Source organism: Capsicum annuum, chromosome 3 (genome assembly GCF_002878395.1).
Source record: "Capsicum annuum cultivar UCD-10X-F1 chromosome 3, UCD10Xv1.1, whole genome shotgun sequence".
Lineage (NCBI taxonomy): Eukaryota > Viridiplantae > Streptophyta > Magnoliopsida > Solanales > Solanaceae > Capsicum > Capsicum annuum.
The window spans coordinates 211,716,503-211,734,699 of NC_061113.1; the positions used below are offsets into that span (position 1 = coordinate 211,716,503).

At 32.1% G+C, this 18,197-nt stretch overlaps 1 pseudogene; it reads left to right on the top strand.

The window, feature by feature from the left end:
- Positions 1-5,872: 5,872 nt before the first annotated feature.
- On the top strand, positions 5,873-7,489 carry LOC107866171 (annotated as a pseudogene).
- The last annotated feature ends 10,708 nt before the right edge of the window (positions 7,490-18,197 follow it).

Here is an 18,197-nt window from a genome sequence, read left to right on the forward strand (position 1 = left end):
TATGTGTAAGTTCAATGAAAATCTACAGGTTACTATAACCTTATACATAACATTCATATATATATATATAATGATGTTAATGTATAATGTTAACATATTCAAAGTAACATATGATTATGTTGTACAAAGCATTGGGTAGTATGTATGTAAGTTTAAAAAACATAACTATTAGTTGATATGTATACCAATGTATACTAAATAAAAACAAAACATGCTAACTTAAGAATAATAATTTCTTATATACAATTTGATATGTATAAAAATAACAAACAACAGATATCAACCACATACTCGTGCATTGCTTAGTAATGTATGGGGGTTGAATTGAATAAAATTGAATAAACAACAGAATTTAACCACGTTCTCATACATTGCTTAGTAATGTATGAGGATTGAAGTAACAACATGTGTATGACAAAAAAGTTTTAACACTATACATTACAAAGTTATGTATAACAATGTATCAGAAACCACAATTAGAAAGAAAAGAATAGAAAGTCACTATACCTTTGGAAGATGTGGTTATCTCGATTCATCAATTTTTTCCTTACTTGCAAATTTTGCAACGGTATTTTAAAAATTTGTACCACCATATTTTTTCAATTTCTTCATTTTGATTGAGTCTTTTCATTTTTTTAATCTATTCTCTGCGAAATTGAAATCCTTGTTATCAAATATTCCAGGAACAAATCCAACAACGAAATTCCTAGAAAAGTTGAAAACATATAAGCAAAACCTCGAAAAACTTTGAACTAGAAAAGTTGAAAAAATCATAAAATAAACCAAATCTTAAGAGCTTCAAACATGCAATAGTAAAAATCAAAAAAATCTGATTTGGTAAAGTTGAAAAAAAAATACTCAAAAGTAATAGAAGAAGATAATAAAGTTGAGCAATTTGATAAGTTAATGTTTGAAATTTGAAATCTTGAAACCTCCACATAATAGATTGTTTGAGTGTAGGCTAAAATTAAGGACCATTAGTTATGGCCAAAAAATCGTGTGTTTAATATGTATTAGATTTCTAGAGAGAGAAAGTATAAAAGGTGGGATTTTATGTAATTAGTTTTGAGTATTTGTAATTACTTTTGTTAAATGGGATATTATGTAATAAGTATAATCTAAGAAGTTTATTTATGTAAATTTTAATATTTATAATTGAGCTCAATCTTAACTCATTAAGCCTCCAATCCAGTTTAAAAAAATCTCAACTTCAACCCGTTAATAAGGAAAATAATTTTCTTAATAAAAAGGCAAAAAAACAGGTGACAATCTTTTACCACACTCAAAATCATTCACCCCACTAAATTCCACACCGTGTTCTTAACCCATCCACCCCCAACCAACCTATCCACCCCACACAAAAAGTGCGCAAACAATAAGGATATAGAAAGTTTGACCCCTAATTACAAGGCATCTCCTATGTTTTTAAAATAATTACAAGACATACCGAAATAGTTTTTCTGATCCATAAGACAAAAGCCGGGTGTATTTGAGATACATACAACAAAAATCATGAGATATACACAACGAAAATCATAAAGATACACTGTAAATCTAAATCATCCTTTTCTTTCTTTTTTTTTGGTGAATCCAAATCTCGAAGCACCGATTAGATCTATTCTCATTCGGCATTGGCTCCACTTCGTCCAGCAACTACCTCTGATCTCCACGCACCGAGCAGATTTACCTCTTCCTCATCCAAACATCATCTACACTCCGACTAATAATCAGATTTGAATTAATATTAAGATCACTGATGGTGAACTATTGAAATTTTCTATCTTTTCTGATCCATACCACCACTACAATGTACTCTAAGCTTCAACGAGATTAACAACTTCCTCAACCTCCAAGCCCCACGACGTCACTGCTGCTCATTATCCGGAGATACACAACAATACACAGATACATAGAGATACAAAAATATATTGGCGAGGGTGGTGATTTTTTCAGCATCGTGATAGTGACACGGAAAGGGAAAAGAAAAACGACGTTGGGCGGTGGTTCCGACGGGTGAAGACTATCAGAATCTCGTGGGTGATAGAGTTGTTTGTTCTTAGTCAATTAATGTGTATTCGAGTATCCCAGTCTTAGATATACAATTTTGAATATACAGTGTTGGATGTACAATCTCAGATACACGTGAGTCGTTTATCTGTAATACACACGACCTCGATATATTTTGTAATTTAATTTAAACCTGGGAGCTTTGTAAATAGTCTCCTTATATTTGACTATTTCTATTATTTTCCCAAAAAAGTTCCTACCCCAACCTTCACCCCAAATATTTTTAATTTTTTTTCTTTGCCCACCCCTCGTACCCTCCCCACACCCCGCATCTCCCCCTTCCCTCCAAATTCTTTTTTAGTTTTTTTCATTTTTTGAAAAGCTTTTAATTTTTTTCTCCCAAACACAATCCTCTATCCCCACCATCCTACCCTCGAATCCTCTTACCCTCCCCCTCACCCCTCACCCCTCACCCCTCACCCACCCCAAAGAATTTATTTTTAAACAAATTCATGGATAATATTTTCCTTTTTTATTCTCAAGACACCAATAATATATTTTATTTCATTAGTTTATTTTACCTCTTCAAAATCAAGAATTTGTTTTTAATTTTTTAACCATATGCTAATGCAAGTCTTTCACTCTCCATGAATTGTGGTCCTTCTCTTCTACATCCGTGTCATGCAACGCAGAGCTAATTATTATATTAGAATCCAAATTTTCAATATTCCCATTTAGTATTATGATATTTAATATGCACTTTTAAAATATTTATTATTTGATAATTATAAAAAAATATTAAATATTATATTGAGTATTAAATTAAATTTAGACAACTAAAAGGGTTGCACAGATAGTATTGTAGTAAAGCACAAAGATTTAAGGAAAAAAAATTATGCCTGACCACAAAATATTCCTGCAATGAGCTAGACGCTCGACCACAACAAAAGGCAATACGAATATAGATACAACTATATTTTTAAATATTTTTATGATAATTTATATTGTAAAAGCAAATAGCTTTATTAAAATGAAGTTATGATCATTATACTTTACATATTATGTTTCGCCAAATATCAAAGTTGGTAACTTTTTATGATTTTATCTCAGCAATCTTTGCAAAGATTTTCCACATCTAATAACAGAGGACTACTTAAGATTCCCAATCTCAAAATTAAATATCAGAAGATTAAAGATTCCTGATCCCAAATCAAACATTGTAGGACTAAAAGATCCTAGATCGTAAAATTAGAGATCAAAGTAATGAGAGTTCCGAGCTTAAAAGGGAAGTTTTTTTAGTCAAAATTTCAAAAAGGCATCCTAATACTGAAAATTTTCAAAAGGGACAGGTAAACACAAGTGTTTACTTTGTCTATTAAACAGTTAACGCCGTCACTGCAAATGTTAAAATATAAGGTAAAATGGTGAGTTTACCTTATAAGATAAAATGGTGAGTTTACCTTATATTGTGGACCACTTGAATTAAAATTTTCCAAATTCATAGTCGCATTGCTAGGTCCTCCCATATCAAAATTATTCAAAAGTTCGGGTGAATTTTGATAATGTGTTTCAAACCCACCATCAAATTGTTGTTCCATAGCCATTCTTGAAGAGTCAATATTCAAATTCAAAGAATTTTGACTTACTCGCACATTAAACTCACTGTCTGTGGGTTCTTCAACAATAGGAGAATGTTCCACACACGCATATATGTCAAGCGTTTATAAATTAAGGCGATTACCAAAAATTTAAACGGTGCGAAGAAATAAAGAAAAAGAATCATCATTCCAAATAGAAGTTTCACCAAATATTGGTTGTCCGCTGGACGTAAAATAATTCGAATATCGTCCAAAAATAACCACATCACCTTCCGGATTAGTAATACCCATTTTACTCCTAAACAACCTTTTCAAACGATCATATTTGAAAGATAAATGAAATAATTAAACAATTATAGAACGCAGACTATATCACACCGAATCTCCATCATGCAAAACTTCACCACCCCATTGTAAATTTACTTTTACCTTATCCATCTAAAAGTAAGAAATGAATAAGGTCCAACAAATTTTTGAGTAATGAAGTTTAACAATTTTTTTGAGTTGATGCAAGAAATGAACCTCTGCTCACACTCTTTATATAGCAGCGAGAATTTTGAAATTGTTAAAGGTAAACATGGGATCCTACCTTACAAGGTTAATGACTCCATTTACCTTGTAGCCTTACACTTTGCTAACACTTACATACAGATAATAGATAAGGTAAACTCACTATTTTACCTTATAAGGTAAACTCACCATTTTACTTTACATTCCAATATTTGCAGTGACGGCGTTAACTTCTTAATAGACAAGGTGCTTACCTTGTCCCTTTTGAAAATTTTCAATATTGGGGTGCCCTTTTGAAATTTTGACTAAAAAAATTTACCTTTTTGGCTACGCACTCAAAGTAATGATCTCCAATGTCGAACCTTCGCACGTCAACATCAAGCTGAACTCGTTATTCAAGTCCAAAATATGCTAGAATTACATAATCGTATACTATTTTAAGTTTTCATTTACTAATCAGTAGATGCCCAAACTTTATGAAGCAAGACAAATTGTGCATGCTCTACATTTAATTTCAACGATTTTATTGCATGTTACTCCTTCGGTCGATCACAATTCCTCATAGCTTTCACTTTTCCAAATTAAAACTAAGTAAATTCTGATTAACAATTTAGAAATATATTTTTTCATCAAATTAATAAGATGATAATTAAAATTTATAGGTTTTTAGTTAGCTTTGAAGATAATTTAATTTGACTCTCGATAAACTAAGTAAGTGTTTGATCATGAAAATTTAAAAAATAGTTTATTAGAATTTTTAAAGTTGGAGTTGGAGTTAGAATTGCGTTTGAAATAGTTTTGCAACAAAAATTTAAAATTTAAATGTATTTAAAATAAAAATAGTTTTGCATGACTGTTTACATACGTCATTTTCGTGTCTTCCTAGTATTTCTCTCCATTATAGTGAATTTCCTCCTCCTCTGCCCGTAGTTTTTCCCATCAAGGATTTCCATGTAAATCTGTATGTGTTCATCTTGTTTTTCTTTTGCTTATCATATTGCTTATTCCTATCCGTTTCAATAACATACTACAACTTTCTTGGGTGGATAACTGGAACAAAATGAATAGATATTTTAACGTAGAAACTGCACAGGTGGACTTAGGTTTCAAATATATTATGGCTTCAACCTTCAAAGTTTTTGCGATTAAATTAAACTCATTATATTGTTAAAGTTATGAATTCATACTTACTATTTATTGTAAGTTTAAAAGATTTTTACATCTAAATTTATGTTTTGCAATAAAAGTACTCGATTTAGATAAATGCAATATCACGACTATACATCTTCCCTTGAGAAGCCGGCTTTGAAAAAGAAAAAATCACTACAAAATATGTGAATTATTTAGTGCAAACAAAAATAGAAGTAGGAGATCAGGTTCAAGTTTTTGTTCATACAAAAACGTTGGATGACCTTTTGCATCTACCTAAACTTTGTTGGATAAATTATCCGATTTGCAATAGCTGGAAGTGGGAACAAAAACAAAATTATTGAGATGCGTACGTATTGACCTCGATACTATATAAATAAAAAAATATATGATACCAAAAGAAGTTAAGAGTGAAATATTATGAGCTTTGAATTCAGTTTGGGCGTGAATAAAGTAATGGAAGAAATCATAGACGGGAGTTTACGGAGATAAAGTCAACTAAGGAATGTTGAATATGACAGCCCAAAATCTGTGGAGGTGCATATATATATATATATTTCTGCTCTTATATATACTTGTGTTGATTTAAAGAAATACTTGCATGTCTTGTTATTTTGTTGTCAATGGAGTATACGCTGCCAGCATCCGTCCTCATCTTGATTCCATTCTTCGTACTCATCCTCGAACAACTCGTACCAAAATATCTAAACCTTCCACCAGGACGTCGACCATGGCCAGTGCTAGGAAATATTCTCCACATTGGAAAAATACCTCATATTTCCCTGGCACAATTTGCCAAAATTCATGGGCCCTTAATTTCTGTCAGGCTGGGAACTCAACTGGTTGTCGTAGCATTATCTTCTGATACCGCAGCTGAAATCCTTAAGGCTCAAGATCGTCTGCTCTCTGCACGGTCTGTTCCCAGAGTTGTTTCATATGAACTCTCTGTTATTGATCAACACTCAATTCTCTGGTCCAGTGATTTGAACAATCATTGGACGTTCTCGAGGGCATTCTGTCGAACTCATTTGTTCTCTCCCAAAGCAGTCGAGTCACATGCTGCTCTGAGGGAGAAGAAGGTGTTCGAAATGATAGATTTTCTGATGTCCAAGAAAGGGAAAACCGTGAAGATTTCTGAAATTGTGTTTTGTGCCATTTTAAACACATGGGGGAACCTTTTCTTTTCAAAAGATTTATGTCATTTAGATTATGAAATGAACACTAGTGGGATCAAACATATTATCAGAAAATTGCTAGAATTGGGAGTTATGCCAAATGTATCAGACTTCTATCCTGTATTTGATGCTCTGGATATGCAGGGATTGAGAAAGAAGACTAAAATATATCAGGATCAGTTGTTCAATGTCTGGAATGAAATCGTCAAGGAAAAAAGGCATGCAATTAGTAGTGGTAGTATAATGAAAAATCAAGATTTTTTGGATGTCATGATTGATAGTGGATTCTCGGATTTACAGATCAATTTCTTATTGATAGTAATTCCTCAATCCCCTTTCTTAGAACTAATATGCTCTGTTTGAACCATGTTTCGAATGGGATTTGATGAAGTAGATGTCAAATTTTTAATCAAAACTGATCGACACTAACATGGCATAATGTTGTTCTTTAATTTCAGGAATTAATTTCTGCGGGTTCTGACACCACTACCTCAACAATTGAATGGGCAATGGCAGAATTGCTAAGGAACAAAGACGTCATGCACAAACTTCAGGCTGAGCTCAAAAGTAAAATAGGGAGCGATGATACTATCATTGAATCAAAAATCAATGAACTTTTAGCTGCTTGTGTCAAGGAGACGTTGAGAATCCATCCACCTTCTCCCCTTTTGATTCCTCGTCGTGCTCCTAAGACGTGTAAGATTATGAATTACACCATCCCAAAGAACTCGAGGTTGTTTGTGAACGTTTGGGCCATAGGGCGTGACTGTAACACATGGGAAGATGCATTATTTCAGACCTGAGCGATTTCTTGACTCTAATGTGGACTTCAGACGTCAAAATTTTGAGTTCATACCATTCGGCGCAGGCAGGAGAATATGCCCTGGCTTACCCTTTGCTAGACAAGAAGTTCACCTAATTTTAGCTAGTTTGATCTATTATTTTGAGTGGTCACTTCCCAATGATGAGGATCCAATGCAGTTAGATATGGAAGAAAAGTTTGGTGTTACTCTACACAAAGAAAAGCCTCTACTGGTTGTCCCTATATAATTTGTGTATCCTTTTTTTCTATACAATGTGTACCTTCTGTTAACATGATGGACAGTTCAAAGATCGTGAATTAATAATGAATATTGTATAGATTAATGTGATTATATATTGTTGTATATATGTAATTATAGAAATCCGATGTAGTAATCAAAGAGAAAAACCATTATGATACAATAGTGGATTTGGAGAGATGGATTAGCTGATCTTTAGGAATAGGAAAGATGGATCTTTAGGGGTGTAATTATTTGAATACTTTTTATTTAATGGCAAGAGTCAAAACGTTGAGAGACATTCAAGACAAATTTGACATGGTATTAGAGGCTTCTCTTGGGCATCTAGTTCATAAAGTCCATTTTGGTTCATTTCAATTTTTTTTTTTTTTGAAATTTTGATTTTGTTGACTATTCGTTAACATCTAGGACTTCTAATCTTGGTCATTCTGGTTATTTTTTGAGTCATAGTGTTTCTAGTTTTTATAGCTATTTAAGAACATGGCTTAACATCAATTCAGATTCTTCAATGCTCTCTTCACTGAAAAATTCATTGTTTCTGAGAATTTTAATTTCAATTATTTGTCACCCAAAAAGAACTATGAGGGCATATAAATGGAAGCGGCCCTTCTTCTACTGATCTTACAAAGGTAGATAAATAGAAGATTAAGGAAACTCGGGTGATGACATGGCCTTTGGGGTCAATTGACCCTTTATTGTTCTTAATCTCGGGCCTTACAATAAAGCTACGACTATGTAGGATTATTTACAAAAGATTTACAACCAAGACAACAACACAAGATACTTTCAGTTAGAGTATCAACTTGCTAATTATTTTCAAGGAGTTCAATTTGTTCAGGATTATTTTTCTATATTTCAGAATTTATAAATTTACAGATATTGATCATGCCAAAATACCTACCAAATCTATTTCTATAATTCAAACAATTTATAAGCAAAGTAAGTGAGACCAATTTTAGATGAAGTTACGTTCTGAGTTTGAGAATATTCACACTAACTTGATGAATCATGGACGATCTCCCTCCTTGGAATTTTGTTTTAGGAAATTACTCTCTGAAGAGTAGCATTTTGTCACACAAAATACTTTCAAGCAAGTAAATAATGTTGTTGTTGCATTTGCTGCCCAAGATAAAGGAAAGGGTAGGGATATGACTAGAACTCAAGGCTATAGTTGCAAGAAATATGATCATATTGTTAGTAGTTATGGCATGAAGTTGTAATTATTATAAACAATAAGGATACATTATCAAAGAGTGTCTCACATGCCATTAAACTATAGGGTCAATGCTTTTCAAGATGGGATAAATAGTTTCACTACTGAGAACTTATCTTTGGGACAAGTTCTTACTCTTGAAATGATAAGACAAATAATCATGTCAGCCTTTTCAGCTTTGGGGCTACAAGGTAATGATGGTACATCTAATTTTTGACTTATTGATTATGACGCTTCCATTCATATAACCAACTCAGCTAGAATGCTAAAAGATATTTGTAAGTATCATGGTCTATCACAAATTCAAGTTTCCAATGGTAGTAATTTATCTATTACCAAGGTTGGGGTTATTAGCAAAACTTTCAACAATATTTTTGTATTACCAAAGCTCTTCACTAGTCTTATTTCAGTTGGAAAATTGGTAGATAACACTTGTGATATAAATTTTTCTCGTAATGGTTTCCTTATGTTGTATCAGGTGTCAGGGAAAATAATTACAAAGGGGCTGGACGGGTGTTTCCTATACACTTCTCTATTCCCCGTATTTTATCTTTTGCTTGTACTTCTACTCCTAGTAAGACTGATGTAAGGCATAAGAGCTTAGGATATTCAGATTCTATTGTATTGTCTCATTTATTAAATTCTGATTTATTTGGGAACAAAAATTAATTCTCCACTGATTCCTTTGATTATTCTACTTGTAAATTGGAAAAAATAAAATTCTTCCTTTTCCTAATTTTGAAGGTTATGCTATAGAGTGTTTCGTTGTCATTCATAGTGATGTTTAGTGCATTTTATTAAGAGTTTTTCATGCTCCTTTCAAGTACTTCGTGATATTTATATATGATAATATTCGATTTACATGGGCGTATTTTTCTTGTTCCAAATCTGAGGAATTTTTGTTCTCAGGACATATTTGGCCCACATTGAGACTCAATTTTCTACTTGCATCAAATTATTAAGATCTGATTCTGCTAGAGAATATATGTCTTATGAATTCAAACAAATTTTCTTGAAAAAATAATTATTTTACAATGATCTTGCCCATATACACCACTAAAAATGGGGTTGTTGAATGATCTTAGGCGTATTTATACTCCTAAGTGTCCCTATCTATACATGTTTAGCTTAGATTTGAGGACTTCTTGATGTGCTTAATGAGGAGTTAAGGGTGTAATTGTGTAATTATGTATTTAATTTCATGTTAGAGTGTTTAAGGTGCTTTTGAAATAAGTTAAGAATCAAAATGATCCAATAGAGTACAGACGAGAAAACTAGTGTGCTAGTTTGAGCTATGCTTGTTCTAGTATACTTTGATGAGCTCTATTATGTTGTATGAACTAATTCTTGTTATGTGATGTTGTAGGATACCATTGGAGGTGTTTTAGAATCTAATTTAATCCTACAGACAAATCATGAGAAGTGAGGAAACAAGGATCAAACGTACGAGAAATTAGGAGCAAAAACAGAGCAAACTACCACCTATTTAAAGGTGATTTACGTCGCACCCCTCAAAGAAAAGGATGGGGTGTGAGACTTACCTCCTATGATGAGGAAACACTTCCTCATCCTTGCTTTCAATGGGCGCTACATTCCTAAGTCTAGATTTAGTCCTCGCAGCGCGAGCAACTCCCAGGACATCCAAAAGTTAATTTTTATGTCTTTAAGTGAGAGGAAATATTTTCAATGCATATATTTTGTATTGGGATATCCATGTATGACCTAAACCACTATAAAAGTAGCACTTAGTCACAATTATATTCCATCTTTCGATTAATATAGGAATTGGAGAGGAAACAAGACATCAAAGGGCTCAAACTAGGGTTCATTGTTCTTTAACTTTACTTTCTTGTAGTTTTACTTTATGAACTTTTATATGGTGATATTTGTAAGACTATGAGTGGATAAACACCCTAATTCTATGGTTGAGGATACAAACATGATTTTAGAATTAGGGTTTGATTGTTGATTTAAATGTTTATCAAGTCATGTGAAGGTTCTTACATTCTTATTTTACTATTCTAAAGCATCATGTACTTTAGGAAAAATATAAGTCCCAAAATGAATAGGTGATTACAGTGTTTAAGGTGTTTTTGAAATAAGTTATGAATCAAAATGATCCAATAGAGTTTAGACGAGAAAACTAGTGTGCTAGCTTGAGTTATGCTTGTTCTAATGTACTTTGATGATATATATTGTGTTGTATGAACTAATTCTTGTTATATGATATTGCAGGAGACCGTTATAGGTGTTTTGGAAGCTAATTAAATCCTATAAACAAGTCATGAGAACTGGAAAAACAAGGATCAAATGGAGGTGCCTTGCGCTGCGCCCTAAAAAGCAAGGGATGGGGTGTGAATATCATCCCCTAGGGCGATAAATAATTGCCTCACATTTTCTTTGGGTGGGAGCCGCACCCCCTGAGTCTAGCTTTAGGCCTCGTAGTGCGAGGTAACTCCTGGGACGTCCAAAAATTGATTTTTATGTCTTTAAGTGAGGGGCAATATTGTCAATGCATATATTTCATGTTGGGATATCCATGGACGACATAAAACAATATAAAGGAGCACTTAGTCACAATTGCATCCCATATTTGGATCAATACACAAATTGGAGAGGAAACAAGACATCAAGTGACTCAAACTAAGGTTCTTTGTTCTTTAACTTTACTTTCTTGTAGTTTTACTTTATGAACTAACTCATCGATGACGATTATTTGTAATACTATGAGTATATAAACACATTTATTCTATGGTTGAGGCTACAAACATGATTGTGTTATTATGGTTTGATTGTTGGTTTATATGTTTATCAAGTCAATGTGAATGTTCTTATATTCTTGTCTTACTATTCTAAAGCATCATGAATTTAGGATAAATATAAGTCCCAAAATGAATTGGCCATAGGAGTGGAGGAACGAAATGAGGAATTTAAGGAGTGTGGATCTAATCTTTAATTTTTAGATACTAATTTTTAAAGGATGATTTGCGGCTAGGATAGGGATATATATACCTAAACGCCCCATTTGGTTCATGAAACGGAAAGATAGCTTAATGTATCCAAATTAAAGACTCACATTCCCGCTCAATGATATAGTTGTGAGAATAATTTGAGTAGATTACTTGTAGGATGACCATTCTCAAGTTATAATATGAACCCCCTAGATCAACAATCGCGATAAACACCAACACCAGCTAGAAATCATAGTTACGCATGAATGTGACGTACCCTGAAAGTTCTCCAGATATTATTTATAATTCAAATTTCATACCATTGTTATTTAGTATTACTTAGTTATAATTACAAAGCTCATACTATTGTTACAAACTCATACTTATTTAATCTAATTAGTAACACTTGAATTGGATAGTTGCTAATCACCAAGTCCCTGTGGGATCGATATTCGACTCAAAAGGATCACTTTATTATTTGCACGACCACGTACACTTGCTTGTGTGCTTGGACATAATATTGAACGTAAAAATCATCATCTTTTAGATGTCGCTCGTACTTTATTAATTGAGTCCTCTGTTCCATCTAAATATTTGGTGGAAGATTTGTCTACTATTGTTTGTTTAATTAGTAGAATACCATCATGTTAAATCATAAATCTCCATATTATCTTCTTTATCCCAAAACCCTAGCTATGATAATTTTTGTACATTTGGTTGTATTTTTCTCGTGTATCTGCCTCTTTCTTAGCACAATAAACTTTATGTTTGGTCAGCTAATGTATTTTTATGGATTATAGTACTTCGCAAAAAGGTTTTATCTGCTATGATCCATGTTTTAATTAATCCCGTGTTTCTAAAAATATTTGAGAATTAGCTTTTCTTTCCTACTCATGTTAAGTCATCTCAAGCTTCTCCTCTTCCTCCCTCTTTTGATGATTTGTCATTTGATTCAAAGAGATTCAAACCTAGATTTGTGTATAAACGATATCAATCAAATTTACCTCATTCTAATATTGATCCACCACCTGAAACTGTTTTATAACTAGAATCTGAGAATTCTTCAAGGCTTGCTCCTCTTGAACCCACTCGACAATCTACGGGAGTATCTAATACTCTTTGTTGGTATGGCTTTCCTCTACTTTATCCATCATTTCTGTTCCAACTTGTTACTCACAAGTTTTCAAATATGAATGTTGGTAGAAAGTAATAGAGGAAGAACTTCTGAATCTTAAAAAAAATAACACATGGGATATTATTCCATGTCCTTCAAATGCTCGCTCAATTGGATGTAATTGAATTTACTTAATTAAAATTCATTCTGATGGAATTCTTTATCGATACAAAGCTCGATTTATTGTTCTTATTAACAGATATAAGTATGGTGTAAACTATGAGCAGACTTTTGCACTAGTAGAAAAATGACTATGGTGCAAACTATTTTGCCATTATTACTTCACAAAATTGGCCTCCTCATCAAATGGATGTCAAAAATATTTTTATTTATGGTGATCTCAGAGAAAATGTTTATATGAAACTTCCATATGATCTATTCTCATCACCTACATTAGATATATGTAAGTTGAAGCAAACTTTGTATGGACTAAAACAAGATCTTAGAGCTTGGTTTGGCAAATTTTGGTCTACTTTGCTATGATTCTCTTTTGATCAGAGCAAATATGACTCGTCTTTATTTTTTGAAAAATATTTGCAGGTTGTGTTCTTCTTTTGATATATGTAGATTACATTATTATCATAAGAACTGATTCTTCACCAATCACTAGCCTCCAACAACAGCTTAAACATTCTTTTCATATGAAAGATCTTGATACTCATACATATTTCTTGGGATTGAAAGTTCATAATGATTCTTTATGTGTATTTATAAACTAATACAAATATACTCAGGATCTAATTTCTTTGGCTGATCTTCAAGGTTTCTCTTTTGTAGATACACTATAAGAATTGAATATATTGTATCATCATGAGGAAGGCAATCTTCTTCCAGATAAAATTATATTATGGCAATTAGTTGGGAACTTAAATTACCTAACTATTACCCGAGTTGACATTTGTTTTGCAGTTCAACGAGTTAGTCAATTTATGCAAGATCCTCGTCATCTTCATTTGGTGGTTGTTCATTGCATCATTCAATTTATCTTAGGAGCATCTAATCATGGATTATTCTTTCCTATTAGCTCTCCTATTTGTCTTAACAGTTTCAGTGATTTTGATTGGATGGAATGTCCCGATACTCGTCGCTCAATTACTGGTTAGTGCATGTTTTTTAAGAGATTCCTTAATATCTTAGGAGAGTAAGAAACAAGATTGTGTCTCAAAATAGTCAACAGAGGCTGAATATCGATCTATGTCTACTGCTTGCATCTGGGGTTGTATAGTTTTGTGGATTACTTGCTGAGATTGGATTTCCTCAATCTAGTCCTACTTTACTCCATGGTGACAATACAAGTGCTATTCAGGTTACTACTAATTTGGTTTATCATAAAAGGACCAAAAACATCGAAGTAAACTGCCATTGAATATGAGAAGTTGTAGATAAATGAGTCATTACTGCTCCGAACATGTCTAGTAATTTTTAAATAGCCATTGCGTTTACAAGTTATGGCACGACAACACCATAGTTTCTAGTAAGCAAATTGATGCTTCTTGATCCACCAACATCAATTTGAGGGGGATGTTAGCATAGTGGATAGCTCAAAGATTATAAATTAATGGTGAATATTGTATAGATTAATATAATTATATATTGTTGTATAAATGTAATTATAGAGATCTGATGATGTAATCAAACAGAATAAATATTGTGATAGAATAACAAATTTGGAAGGATACAATAGCGGATTTAGAAGAATAGAATAGTTGATCTTTAGGGATAGGAAAGACGGATCTTTAAGGATGTCATCTTTAAATACTTTTTATTTAATGGCAAGACTCTCAATATTAAAAGACATTTAACAAAAATTTAACTCCTTCACTTAGACATGTATATTTTTTTCCTCCATATAGAACATGTGTAACTTACAAATGAAAACTTGTTACCTCAAATTAGTGGTTCCTTAGTTTTTACTTTGCATACCAGATTTCCATACTTCAACTATTTATGTACTCTTAACTTTCGTATCATTTTGAACATGTGAATGTGAAAAGAGAAAATAACCTAGCGATGCGAATCTACGAACATAATTACCACTATTAATGACACTTACACATAGTTATCTAACTTAAGAAGATTTTCAAAATCATAGCAACTTAAGGAGATTGAGAATTTCTTTAATTTAGGGTGCTCCAATCATCTCCATTTTCTCTCCCCGCTCTCTTTATTTTTCACGCTTTTCTCCCCCCAAAAAAGTCAAATTTGTATCATCCCGACTTTATGCAACTTTCTTTTTCCATTTGCAAGGTATAAATTAGAATTCCTTTTATCCAAACAGGTGTTAAGGATTTAAAAATCAATAAAAACTTTCAGAGCAAAAATTAAAATATCATCCAAACTAAAAGAAGATAGAGAGAAGAAAGATATTTAAAAGCTTTAAGAGACACCATTGAAAATATTTATGAACAAGTTAACACTTACCAAGCTAAGATATAGCTTCTTGAAGAATGGATTTTGTCAGTAATACTGAACATAGTAGGGATTAGGGAGGAATTGAATAAGAAGCATGCAGAGTGGGAAAAAGGGCTTGGTATGAAGGAGGCCCTTCTTAAGCAAAAAGGCTAGAATCAATTAGTTTAAAGATGGATATTGTAATAGCAAGTACTTTCACAGTGTTATTAGAGATAGGAAGAAGAAACTTCATATTCAAAGGATCAAGAACCCCAATGATAAATGGATTCGAGGGAAAAACAAAATTGCCAAAGCTTCTACTAGACATTACAGGGTACTTTTTAACTTGGAGAAGACTGCAATAAATAACAGCTTTCTGGAGTGTATTCCAAGTCTAATTATTGATGATGATAATGAGGCACATAAAATTATTTTGGAGGAAGAAATCAAATATGCAATATTCAACATAAGTGTTAAAAGCAGTTAGGGACCAGATGGATTTACTGATAAGTTTTTTCACAGTTGCTGGGATATTATTAAATATGATATCTGTTAAATTAGTGTTGACTTTTTCTTAGGTAAAATCTTACAAAATATTTCACTCACAGTTGTTTAGGCTTGATTCCTAAGGTTGATTCTCCTTCTAGGTTCTCTGGTCTGAGACCTATTAGTATACGCAATTTTTCCAACAAAATTGTTTCTAAAATCTTAGCTGGAAAACTTACGGTTCGTTTGATGTAAAAGATTAAAATAAACAGTCCTGGGATAAACAAATAGTTTAGGATAAAATTTTGGTGTCTTGTCAAGTTGAGAATAACTTATTCAAGATTAATAATTAGTACCAGGATAAGTTATTCTTTTTTTTTATGGTATAATAATATCAAGATAATTTATCTTGGTATAAAGACCTCAAAATGACAAAATTACCATTTACAAAATTTACTTTTCATATCTTTTGTTGATCGAGAAGGAAAGCCTTGGAGTAATTGATAAAGTTGCTTCCATGTGTCCAGTAGGGCATGGATTCAAACATTTGAAATAGCCTCTGGCAGAAATGCAAGGTAAGACTGTGTACAATACACCCTTGTGGTGGGATCCTTCTCCAGATCCTGACGTATCAGAAGTTTTTTGTCTTTTTTTATATTCTTTTATAGGCTGCAATTTTCTTATTTGTGTTCAAATGAATATAATTAACTAATAAAATTCAAATATGGATCATTGATATGTGCTACTGTTTTACTAAAATGACAGATCTAAACTAGAGGAGTTCATTAGTCCTACTATTCTACTAAAATGACAAAGACATATATTGGAGGAGTTCAATAGTCTTCAAGTAAATTTTTTGGAACAACCTGATAGGTGTTTAAAAATCACCTTATCTTAAGAACTACAAAGACGTTGTCTAATTTTGGAACACATTATCATTTTTCACATTATGCAACTACATCAATTGTAAGAAAAGACAGCTTTGTATTGTTGGATTCGAAATCGAGAGAGCGTCATACGGAAGCTTTTAGTTTGCAAACCATAAGACGATAAATCAGATGACACATGAAAAATTAAATTAAAAATATGTTATTGGATATGGTTTGGCCAGACGACCTATATATTAAAAATAAAATTGAAAATTCTAAAACTTATTGGGAGAAATCTCCCCCTAAACAAAGACTCTTTAAAGACTACATTGTGGATGCTATTGTGTTATGGTATGAGAAGGGGTCTTCTATTTATAGATGTTCAAAACCTTTCCTCCAAGAAAGAGGTTAGCCAAATATGGAAAATAATTATATTTTTTTCTTTCAGAAAATGTAAAAGTAATTATGATAACTTTTATTTTCCATCTAAGAAAAAGTAAAACTTAAATATTGTAAGAAAATTAGGGAAAAAACCCTAACAAGTCTCCCCTTTTTGACTTGATTTTCATCAAAATATTCTTGATCTTCCTTCTTCTTGTGCATGATCTACGTTCTTTATATATATTCTTCATATATCACTGCTGTTTGGCATGTTTAAAAATGGAGCTTTTGGGGTTAAAAAATATATTAGTCCTTTTCGTGTTAAAAATATTGGAGCCCTTTTGCAGGGTTAAAAGTGAGCTTTATTTTCAAATATATGACAACAGGATTATTGAAAATATGATTGACAATTATCTCCACATGTAGCTTTTGGACATATATCTTCATTATCATCAAATTGGTTGCAGCTTGATTTTGAAACCGCTTTGGACCTGTTTAATCTCGTCTCACCACACCATTGGACCATTGAACCGTAAGCTCTGATACCACTTGTTGGGTTTGAAATTGAGAGGGCGTCATGAGGAAGCTTTTAGTTTGCAAACCATAAGACAATAAATCAGACGACACATGAAAAATTAAACTAAAAATATATTATTAAATATGGTTTGACCAAACGACCTACATATTAAAAATAAAATTAAAAATCTTAAAAATTATTGGGAGAAATCTCCCCCTAAACAAAGACTCTTTAAAGACTACATTGTGGATACTATTGTGTTATAGTATGAGAAGGGTTCTTCTATTTATAGATGTTCAAAACCTTTCCTCCAAGAAAGAGGTTAGCCAAATATGAAAAAAAATTATATTTTTTCTTTCAAGAAAAGTAAAAGTAATTATGGTAACTTTTATTTTCCTTCTAAGAAAAAGTAAAACTTAAATATAGTAAGAAAATCAGGACAAAAACCCTAACATGTATGTATGCATAAAAGTTGATCTTTACTTATAAAAAATTTTCGAACAAATACACATTAATCTAATATATTGGCACATAATTGAACAAACACAGAAAAATCATAAGAATGCACACATAAAAATAATTAAGCTAAATAAAATGAAGATTTTATTTTTAAAATAACTAAGTTCTTATAACATAAACAATCACACCACAAATATTTTTCCTTAGGACAATATTGATGCCCTGAATAAGCCCTTGGAGGAGTCTGGAATCCACA